This window comes from Leiobunum rupestre, chromosome 2, assembly GCF_980474605.1.
Source record: "Leiobunum rupestre chromosome 2, qqLeiRupe1.1.hap1, whole genome shotgun sequence".
NCBI lineage: Eukaryota > Metazoa > Arthropoda > Arachnida > Opiliones > Sclerosomatidae > Leiobunum > Leiobunum rupestre.
In genome coordinates, this window is record NC_143385.1 from 56,651,555 (window position 1) to 56,661,132 (window position 9,578).

The following is a 9,578-nucleotide window of genomic DNA, read 5'->3' on the forward strand; positions in this document are numbered from 1 at the left end:
TAAAACCTTTCAAATTTTAAATTACAGAAAAGGTGTAAAGGTTGCAGAAATGCAAACATAGAAGTTGTAAATGTTACAAAACTTTTATATTGTAAACATTGAATCTGTGTTAATTACAGTAAACAAGTTGTTAATTGTACAGTATATAAATATATAAAAGTAAATTATTGAATGAACTAATTTATTTCAAAGACGTGGTACAGCTATATAGAATTAAAACAGCTCAAGTTAACAAAATTTACTAAAAATAGATTCACAATTTTTACAGTGGCTATATTACAATGCTGCCCATATTGGTTAACATCAATCACATTTACTTTTTTTTAATTTAAACAAAATGTAACTTTCCTGACTATTTAAAATTAAGTAGTTCATATAAAATTACACAAATTCTACCAGTCTAACATTTTTCAATCTCGATTTTAATAAATACTGCCAAAATGTTTTATAATTGAAACTCTTCAATGTCTTCTTTGAGTGTACTGCAGCTAAACAATATTTTTTTTATTAATTTACCTTAAGCATTAGGGTTTAAGGCGGTTTTTTTTGTCTTCAAACAGTTATGCAATTGCAAAAAATAGAGAAAATATTTAAATAACTGCTAAAATTTCAAAATAAAAAAACTCCTAATTATTTTTATTTAAATGGTGCCTTACACAATAGGTGATCACAGACTAATAAAGAACTATATTTAAAGGCAATTTCCCTTAAATTGCAGGCTATAAACACTGAAGCTTATATAGTTGCGTTGGTTAAAAAAAAGTGGTTAAATATGTTTTGGGTTCAATAATTGCGATTCTGGGTTCAAATTTGCATATTTAAAGTTATCACATAGAAGAAAGCTTCAATGAAAATTTTCCATCTCCTACCATAAACAATGGGTGAACACAGAATAACAATGCCTATTTTCTACTACATTTTAAGGCAACTTCCCTTACATTTAATTCTGTAAACACTGAATCTACGTTCAACACAAAACTTTAATTAATGCAAATTTTTCACCAAAAATATGTTACCGCTTTATTTTTTAACCTACACAGACTAGTCAGACTTGGGTAAGGTTGTTTTTAATGAGGGTTCAATTACAATTGGCAAAAAAAGCTTGAGCTTTGTTGAGATATTAATCCTCTGCACCCTATATCACTTATTTAAAAGCTCAAGAATTTTTTTTTTCAAATGTGATTGAACCCTCACTAAACACAACCTTTCCCAAGTCTGAATAGCTGTGTAGGTTAAAATGAAAATGCTGAAATTGTTTTTGAGTTCAATAATTCTGCTTCGGTGTGAAAAATTTGCATAAATTAACGTTAATGTGTAGAAAAATCTTCAGTGTTTTCAGAATTAAACGTAATGGAAATTGGATTTAAGTATAGTTAAAAAATAATAATTAACAGTCGGTGTTCACTTATTGATTCTGCTAGAAAAGTAAAAATATTGATCAGGGTTGCCACAAAATTTTCATATTCAAATTCCCTGACTATCCCCTGTTTTCCCTGACCATTTTAAGAGATTTTCCCTGACTTATTAAGGGGGAAATTTTTTTTTATATTTTACTTTTATCAGAAGTTAATAAATTTGGATGGCCTTATATTTTAGTAAAAAGGTTATTGCAATGTTGAAAAAATTAGCCAAACATTCAAGGAAATAAATGATAATCGTGGAATTTGTCATACATCAAGAGTTAAATTACCTTCAAAAAGTGCCCAGATAAAATTAAATTCCCTGACTTTTCCCTGAATCTTTACAAATTCTTAAAATTACCTGACATTTCCCTTACCTTTTAGGCCCATTTTTAAATTCCCTGACTTTTCCCTGATTTCCCTGACGTGTGGCAACCCTGTTGATGTAGACAACTTTTTAATATTTTAATTTGATATTTTGGTAGCAAAGTACCTATATCACTTATCTAAAAGCTCAAGCTATTTTCCCCCATTCTATTTAAACCATTACTTAAAACAACCTTCCCCAAGTCTGACAGGCTGTGTAGGTTAAAAATTAAGTGGCTAAATATTTTTGGCTTCAATAGTTGTATTTCTAGGTAAAACATTTTTGCATTTATTAAAGGTATCGTGTTGAACGGAGCTTCAGTGTTTTCAGAATTCAAAGTAAGGGAAGTTGCCATTAAATATAGTTGAAAATAGGCATTGTTATTCTGTGTTCACCCACCGATTAAGGTAAGAAATGGGAATTTCCATTTAGACAACTTTTTCAAATTTGAGTTTTAAATAAATGATAATGGTGCAGAGTATCAAAATTTCACAATTCAAATTTCAAAAAGTTGTCTAAATGAAAATTTTCCATCTCCTACCATAATCAATCGGTGAACACAGATTAAAAATGCCTATTTTCAACTATATTTAATAACAACTACCTTTTCATTTAATTCTGGAAACTATGAATCTGCAAGTTCAACACAAAACTTTAATTAATGCAAATTTTTCACCAAATATATGTTACCACTTTATTTTTTAACCTACACAGCTAGTCAGACTTAGAGAAGGTTGTTTTTAATGAGGGTTCAATCGTGGGATTATTCACTGTTGCAAAATTTTGTACACCTGATTTCAGATTTCACGTGATTTCACTTTTGATTTAACGTTATGAAAGCTACTGATTTGAAGTGATTTCACTGCTGATTTGTACACCTGATTTCAAAAGTGGTTAACCCCTCAGGTTCAATTACAATTGAAAAAAAAAAGGCTTGAGCTTTGTTGAGATTTTAACACTCTGCACCCTATATAACTTATTTTAAAGCTCAAGTAATTTTATTACAAATGTGATTGAACCCTCACTAAAAACAACCTTCTCCAAGTCTGAATCGCTGTGTAGGTTAAAATGAAAATAGTGAAATTGTTTTTGAGTTCAATAATTCTGCTTCGGTGTTAAAAATTTGCATAAATTAACGGTTATGCGTTGAACAATCAGAATTAAACCTTATGTAAATTAACTTTAAATATATTTAAAACTAATCATTATCAGTCTGTGTTAACTTATTGATAATGGTAGGAGATGAGAAATTTTCATTTATGTAGTTTTTTTAAATTTGAGTTTGAAATTTTAATACCCTGCATCCTATACCATTTATTTAAATTTCAAGCATTTTTTTTTCAAATGTAATTGAACCCTCACTAAAACCAACCTCCCCCAAGTCTTACAGGCTGTGTAGGTTAAAAATAAAGTGGCTAAATATTTTTGGCTTCAATGGTTGTATTTCTTGGTAAAAATTTGCATTTATTAAAAGGTATCGTGTTGAACGGAGCTTCAGTGTTTTGAGAATTAAATGTAAGGGAAGTTGCCTTTAAATATAGTTGAAAATGGGAATTGTTAGACTGTGTTCACCAATTGGTTATGGTAAAAAATGGAAAATTTTCATTTAGACCACTTTTGCAAATTTGAGATTTAATAAATGATAATATATTGTGCAGAGTACCAAAATTTAAAACTCAAATTTTAAAAAGTTGCCTAAATGAAAATTTTCTATATCCTACCATAGTCTATGGGTGAACACAGATTAGCAATGCCTATTTTCAACTATATTTAACGGCAACTTCCCTTACATTTAATTCTGAAAACACTGAAGGTCCGTTCAACACGATAACTTTTTTTAACCTACAAAGCGTTTCAGACTTCAGGTGCAGGGCATCAAAATTTCAAATTCAAATTTGAAAAAACTACCTAAATGAAAATTTTCATCCTCTACCATCATAATCAATGAGTGAAAACATTTTAACAATGCCTATTTTCAACTAATTTTAAAGCAACTTGAAAACACTGTACCTCTTATTACGACACTATAACTTTCAGGGGGGTTTTAGGGGAGTCGTGGAGATTGGAAGGGAGGGAAGATTCAAAAAGTTCCAATTGTAACCTTGAGAATCTGACCCACGCGCTAAACTCGAGGGAAATTTAAATACTATTTCCCCGTGCCGTATGTATCGAATTTATTTGTTCGGGATCCTTAGAGTCGGTATTGTCACAGGGTAGGTAAATGAAATCAATAGTAGTTATGCAAAACAGTAACTCTTTTATTTGTACTTGGAATTATCAATGGTAACCGTATACAAATTTAAATGGTACTTCTTACCTAACTGTTAAAGGATTAACAGTTCGCGGCTATGGTGGGCCTTGGGGTTGTGACGAATAATATATATATCCAAAAAAAATACTTTGGTTGGTAGTTTTACAAAAATAAATATAAAGAAACTGGCTTTGGCTAGCCTGACATAAATTAAAAATAGTTAACTATCACCACTTTCATATTTAGTTTCGGATGTGGAGGATTTGACAGACTAGATAATAAAGGAGTATGGCTGCTCTGACAGTTGAACAAAAGAACTAAATCTACGGGGTTTCTGGTCTAACAAAAGGGGTGGCATATAATCGTCTGCTAAACTCGCAGGAAATTAGGTCGGGACATAAGAGTTTCAGTTTACACAATACATTTAAACGAAATAAAGAAAAATTATAAAGGAAATGTTCAAAAGTACTTATCGCTCTTCAAGTAACCTTCCAAGGAAGAACCGCACATAACTTCTACACCAAAGTCATCGCGCACAACCACGAATTCGACCGAAATACCCGCACAAGTACCGTGCACTTTTAACCTTCCTGTCGAACCGCGTCACCGAATGCTGTACACCACATTCTGATCCCCCTTGAAGAAACGATTAAAACAAAACTAAACAAAAAAAAAACTGAATGTCTCTCAAAATTGTCTTGGCTTTATATACAAGATAAATAGATGACCCCTTATCTTATCGGGGTGTGTAAAAAACGAAAAAGCTACGGGGCTGCCAGAATAGGCCAGAGAAATGAGATGAAACAAAAACAATATATGAATGGTCCCTAGAGAGCTATACTGAGGGGAAAAAATGATAAAAAGTAGAAAAATAACAAGATGATCACTCCCGAAAGTTAAAGGGTCGTGATACTCTGTTCAACGCGATTACTTTATTTTATGAAAATTTTTCACACATAAATAAAACTATTTAATCCAAAATTTTTAACCACCCTTATTATTGCTCTAAGTATAATTAGTCAGTATTGGGTAATGTTGTTTATAAGTGAGGGTGAAAATACCATTAGGTGTGCTATTTTTTTTAAACTTTTCCCGTATTTAGTTAAGCCTAGGCCATTTGTTTATATGCAAAATACAATGCATATATTTACTCATCTTTAATGACTTCATTATTTACTTAAGTATTACTTAATTATTACGAAATTCTACTTACTTATTTGTTGTGATGATAATTTTATCTGCATGGCAATTTCTGGCAAAGTCCGATAGAGTGAACCACGACCTAACCGAGTAACCGTTACTCTTCAAGAGGGCAAGACATAGGTCATTTGGTAATTGGTATTAATATGTAACACAGGCGCTCCTTAGAGCAAGTGTCGGCTCTATCGTTGCCCTCTGTATTTTTGATTGGGTCTATGTAACGAAGATGGCTATGATTGCTTAGATCGCCGGGAAGGTGCTTCCATCTATTATCGACTTTCAAAAACTTATTGTCATTTATTTGAAAGTCGAAGATTACGTGATTGAAACACGTGGTTGTGGAAAAGCCAATCCAAGCTAAGTTAACTGCGCACGTGATTACGCAAAGCCAATTAAAGGAAGAGGTACGTCGAGGCACCTACTTTTGAGGGAATAATTTGCTTGCTCAACTTGTTTCAATTTCCACTAAACTCTACGTTAGTGACATCTTTCGCTCGCCAATGATACTAACCTTAAAATAGTAGCCGACACTTGCTTTAAAGGGGCTCCAAAGTTCGGTGGCAAAAAAAAAAGAAAATTGAGCATGCTTTTCATTCCCCCAGCCCCTCACTCGGCCTTGGCAGAGGCGGGCAGAGTCAACCGTAAATTTTGCACTTTACTGACTTTACACACATTTTGCCACCGAACTTTGAAGCCCCTTTAAACGACCCTTCAGATGCAACATAGATCTTCCATGTTCAACAGATGTCCTATGGACATATAGAGTACGGATTAGACCACTTAGAGTACACGTTGAACATCTGTATTGCATTTGTAAATAAGTAAATAGCATCTAAGTCATACATAAGGAACATCTGTAAGACATATGAAGGCATTTTATGTGTTCAACCGATGTTTTTAGGCGCTCTTTAGATGTCATAAAGATTTGCAGTGTAGTAGTGGTGATAGTGATTTTTTTCACCAAGTTCTCCGAAATCTTGAATCAAGAAAAATTTGACTAGGGTGCCAAGATAAAGAGTGTGTCATCCTAGTGAAAAAAAAAACGATTAGTTAAATCAATATTCTACTGTTGTTTAACAAGAGCAATTCGCAGTGACAGTTGTCAATTGTTTTCATTTTCTTAAAAAAATTATTTTCTGCGAAAATGGCATATCTGCGAAAGAAGTACTGCTAGCTTTTAAAAATAGGGAAAAAGGGTCAATTCATGCTCTGCACCTTTCAGTGGAGTCAGAAAAAGGTGTACCAACCATACAAAATACGAATTAATTGAGAAGATTAAGAAGCAAAAAAAGTTTAACTTAGCTTACATAAAAAAAATTGTTCACTGAGAAATAAATAAAGCCAATTTAATTTTAAAAAAAGAGTGTGTTATTCCAAATAAAGGTGGAAATGACCAATTGTTGAACGTCTTAGAGCAGAAAGTTAAGGCAAGAGAGAAAAATTACTCAACTGGAGACCTTATAAGAACCAAACCCAAAGCAACAAATCCTCACGAAGTTCAGTAATTCTTGATAGCTGGTCGAGCAAGAATGGGGGTTTAAAAATTGTCAGGTGCGGTAGGCGTCAGTGATCAAGGCTCTTCCCGTCAATCTTCTTTTGGGCTTTTCCTGGGTTTTGCGAGGCTCTGTGTTTGCAGCGTTACTATTTCCGCCTCTTCTCCTTGCCTACTTGTATCTATTATATTAATTGAGATGCTCAGAAGAGTTTTGCCACCACCGTCCCTTTCTAATTTAAGCTATTGATGATGTTATTGTGTGCGCGTTTCGCGATTGATTATCATGCGGTACGATAGGGCACTTAACGGGTTTCCCAATATTTGGAAACATGGGTAGGACGCGCCTATGGCACCAACTTGGCGTAAGGGTGATGGGTCCGAAAGGTCAGTGGAAATTCCCCACTGCCCCAAAAAACTAAAAGAAAGTTGTGACGTGGCACTTTTTTGGCCCAGGGTTGAACTATGGAAAACGAGAAAAGTCTTCAAAGCAGAAAAAACAGACAGAAACTGAAGATTAGTGGAGTGAGACTGACCTCGAAGCTCCGCTCTTCACCACTCTCCAAACGCATGAATTAACAAAAAGGTCGCGGTGAAGAACTTAAAAGTGTCGGCTCGGGCCTGTGACGTTCAACCATCAACATAGTTGTCCGCGTAATACTTTCACGGCGACACGATCGCCCCAGAGCGGCATGGTCGATCGACCAGCGAGGAGTCCTTCAACCAAACAGTGCTTAGACTCGACAGCCATCGTGCCCAACGCGCACCACGTCATCGAAATGTCATCCGATGACCCTCACCAGAAACTATAAGTACGGATTATCTTAACTTGATCAAGAGTTTATTTGCAATTGCATAATTTCCTCTTTGTATTATTGTTTATTTTTATGTCGCGTAGTGTCTATTTGATTAATTCAGTTAGTGTTCTCCTTATAAGCAGCTTATTTTTCTGTTCTAATGGTTTTGTAACTTTAAAGTAACTAATTTCCCGGTTCTGATTATTTTAAGTGTTGTTATTTCTCGTGTTTATTGTTAATTGCGTATTCTTAGTGTGCATTAAATATCTTTAGTTACCTGGCAATCTGATTAATCTCGAGTATTTCTTAAAATTCCCCTAGACAATCTTTTATGTTTTTAATTTTAGGTTTCGTATGTAATTACCTTAGACCAGTTGCTAACTTCGGGTCCTCGCCATCGACGGCTCAAGTTAAGTCATATTCCCGGGCTTAGCTTAGGTGTGTTCGGACGTTGCAGCAGATTCTTCCGCCAAGCGGTACGTCTCTCTACAAAATGTTATCGGATATTCAGAGAAACTGACACTTTAAAGCTGGCCTCACTTAGCACTTTGCTTAGAAATGCATCAACCATTGGACATTTTCCAGGTTTTTAGAATGAAGCAGTAGCCACAATTAAGCCGGCCGCTTGGGATCACAGCGTTAATTCCGGTGCCAGCTGTGCCGGGTTACATGGGCTGCTGTATGCCCGTCGTTCCCCTTTAGGAGCTCTCTCCAAAGGGTTTGACTCCTTACCTACGTAGGTAGGGTGTCGGCTGGAGTTGCTATAGCATCCACTCTTAATTCCGCTGCTGTGTACGAAGTGGGAATTGGTCCGCCCATTGTTGTACCTTCTGCTGGATTGAGTGGCTTGCGTCAAAGGTGCGACCATCAGTAGTAGGGTTCTGCTACCCATGCTGGATGTGTCACCTGTCCGGGCTGGGTGCCTGCTAGCATAGGGCACTATGATGATAGACCTCCGTTGGTATCGTCTTTGTTACTAGGTACACCAGGCTATAATTTCTGACACACTGCAAGCCTATCAGAACATGACAAGTATTTCGGACTTTTGGTTGACGAAAGAAAAATTAAAGAGGATATTGTACATAAGAAAAGCTCTGGTGATATCATAGGGTATACTGAGCTAATGATAATAGCTAGAAAGAGCTAGCAAGCCATGACTTTTTCTTAATGTTGAGCGCTATATGCCATAGTGTTGCACTTCCTATAGCTAATTGTGCCACACATTCCCTTACCAGTGATAAGATGGGAGTATCATATTTGAAGCTGTACATCGTTTTTAGATGTGTGGTTTCAAAATTTGATTATTGTTATAGATGGTGCGTTAATTAACAGAAGTGTTTTTACATGTAATGGCACCAAAGATGTGCATTATATGTGCAGAAATAGGTTTTGACGTGCCACTCGTATTAAAAACGGCAAGGAACTGTTTCGCAAATAGAACGGATGATTGCCAAATACGCAGGTTATTCAAGGATGGACAATTAATTCTATTAGCGGACATATTAAACATATTTCTCATTGAACAAAATATGCCTGGCACCTTGGGGGAACTTCATTAACCGACCCATGACCATGTTAGGCTTGTATCTTACAGTAAAATGAAAGTGAGTAAATCGTCTAACGTTATGAGTCTTTCTGTGGCAAATGCACTACATGTACATCAGGAATATGGTGAAATGGTTCGTGAAACTGTTACATTTCTCACAATTATAAATGACAGGTTTGACTGTTTAAAAACCAAAAGTTTTGAAGATGCGGCCAGGACTCGGAAAAATAATCGTAAACCCTTCGGATCACCCGATGACAACCGATTAAAAGTAATCTGGAAAAGCATTCTTGTTGGTTTTAATAATCGTTGTAATTGTTTCTTAATTTTAGATGACTTTCTAAACTATTTATAAGAATGGGAAAATGAATTTCAGAATTTAGAAGGAGATTTCACAGTGTAGCAAAGAAAAAAATCCTGCTAAGAACACGAAACCATGGCAGGATTGAAACAAACAAGAACATTGGATATTAATATTAAATTTGTTTTTGTGAGAAGGATTTCAATTTTTTTTTCTAATTTTAG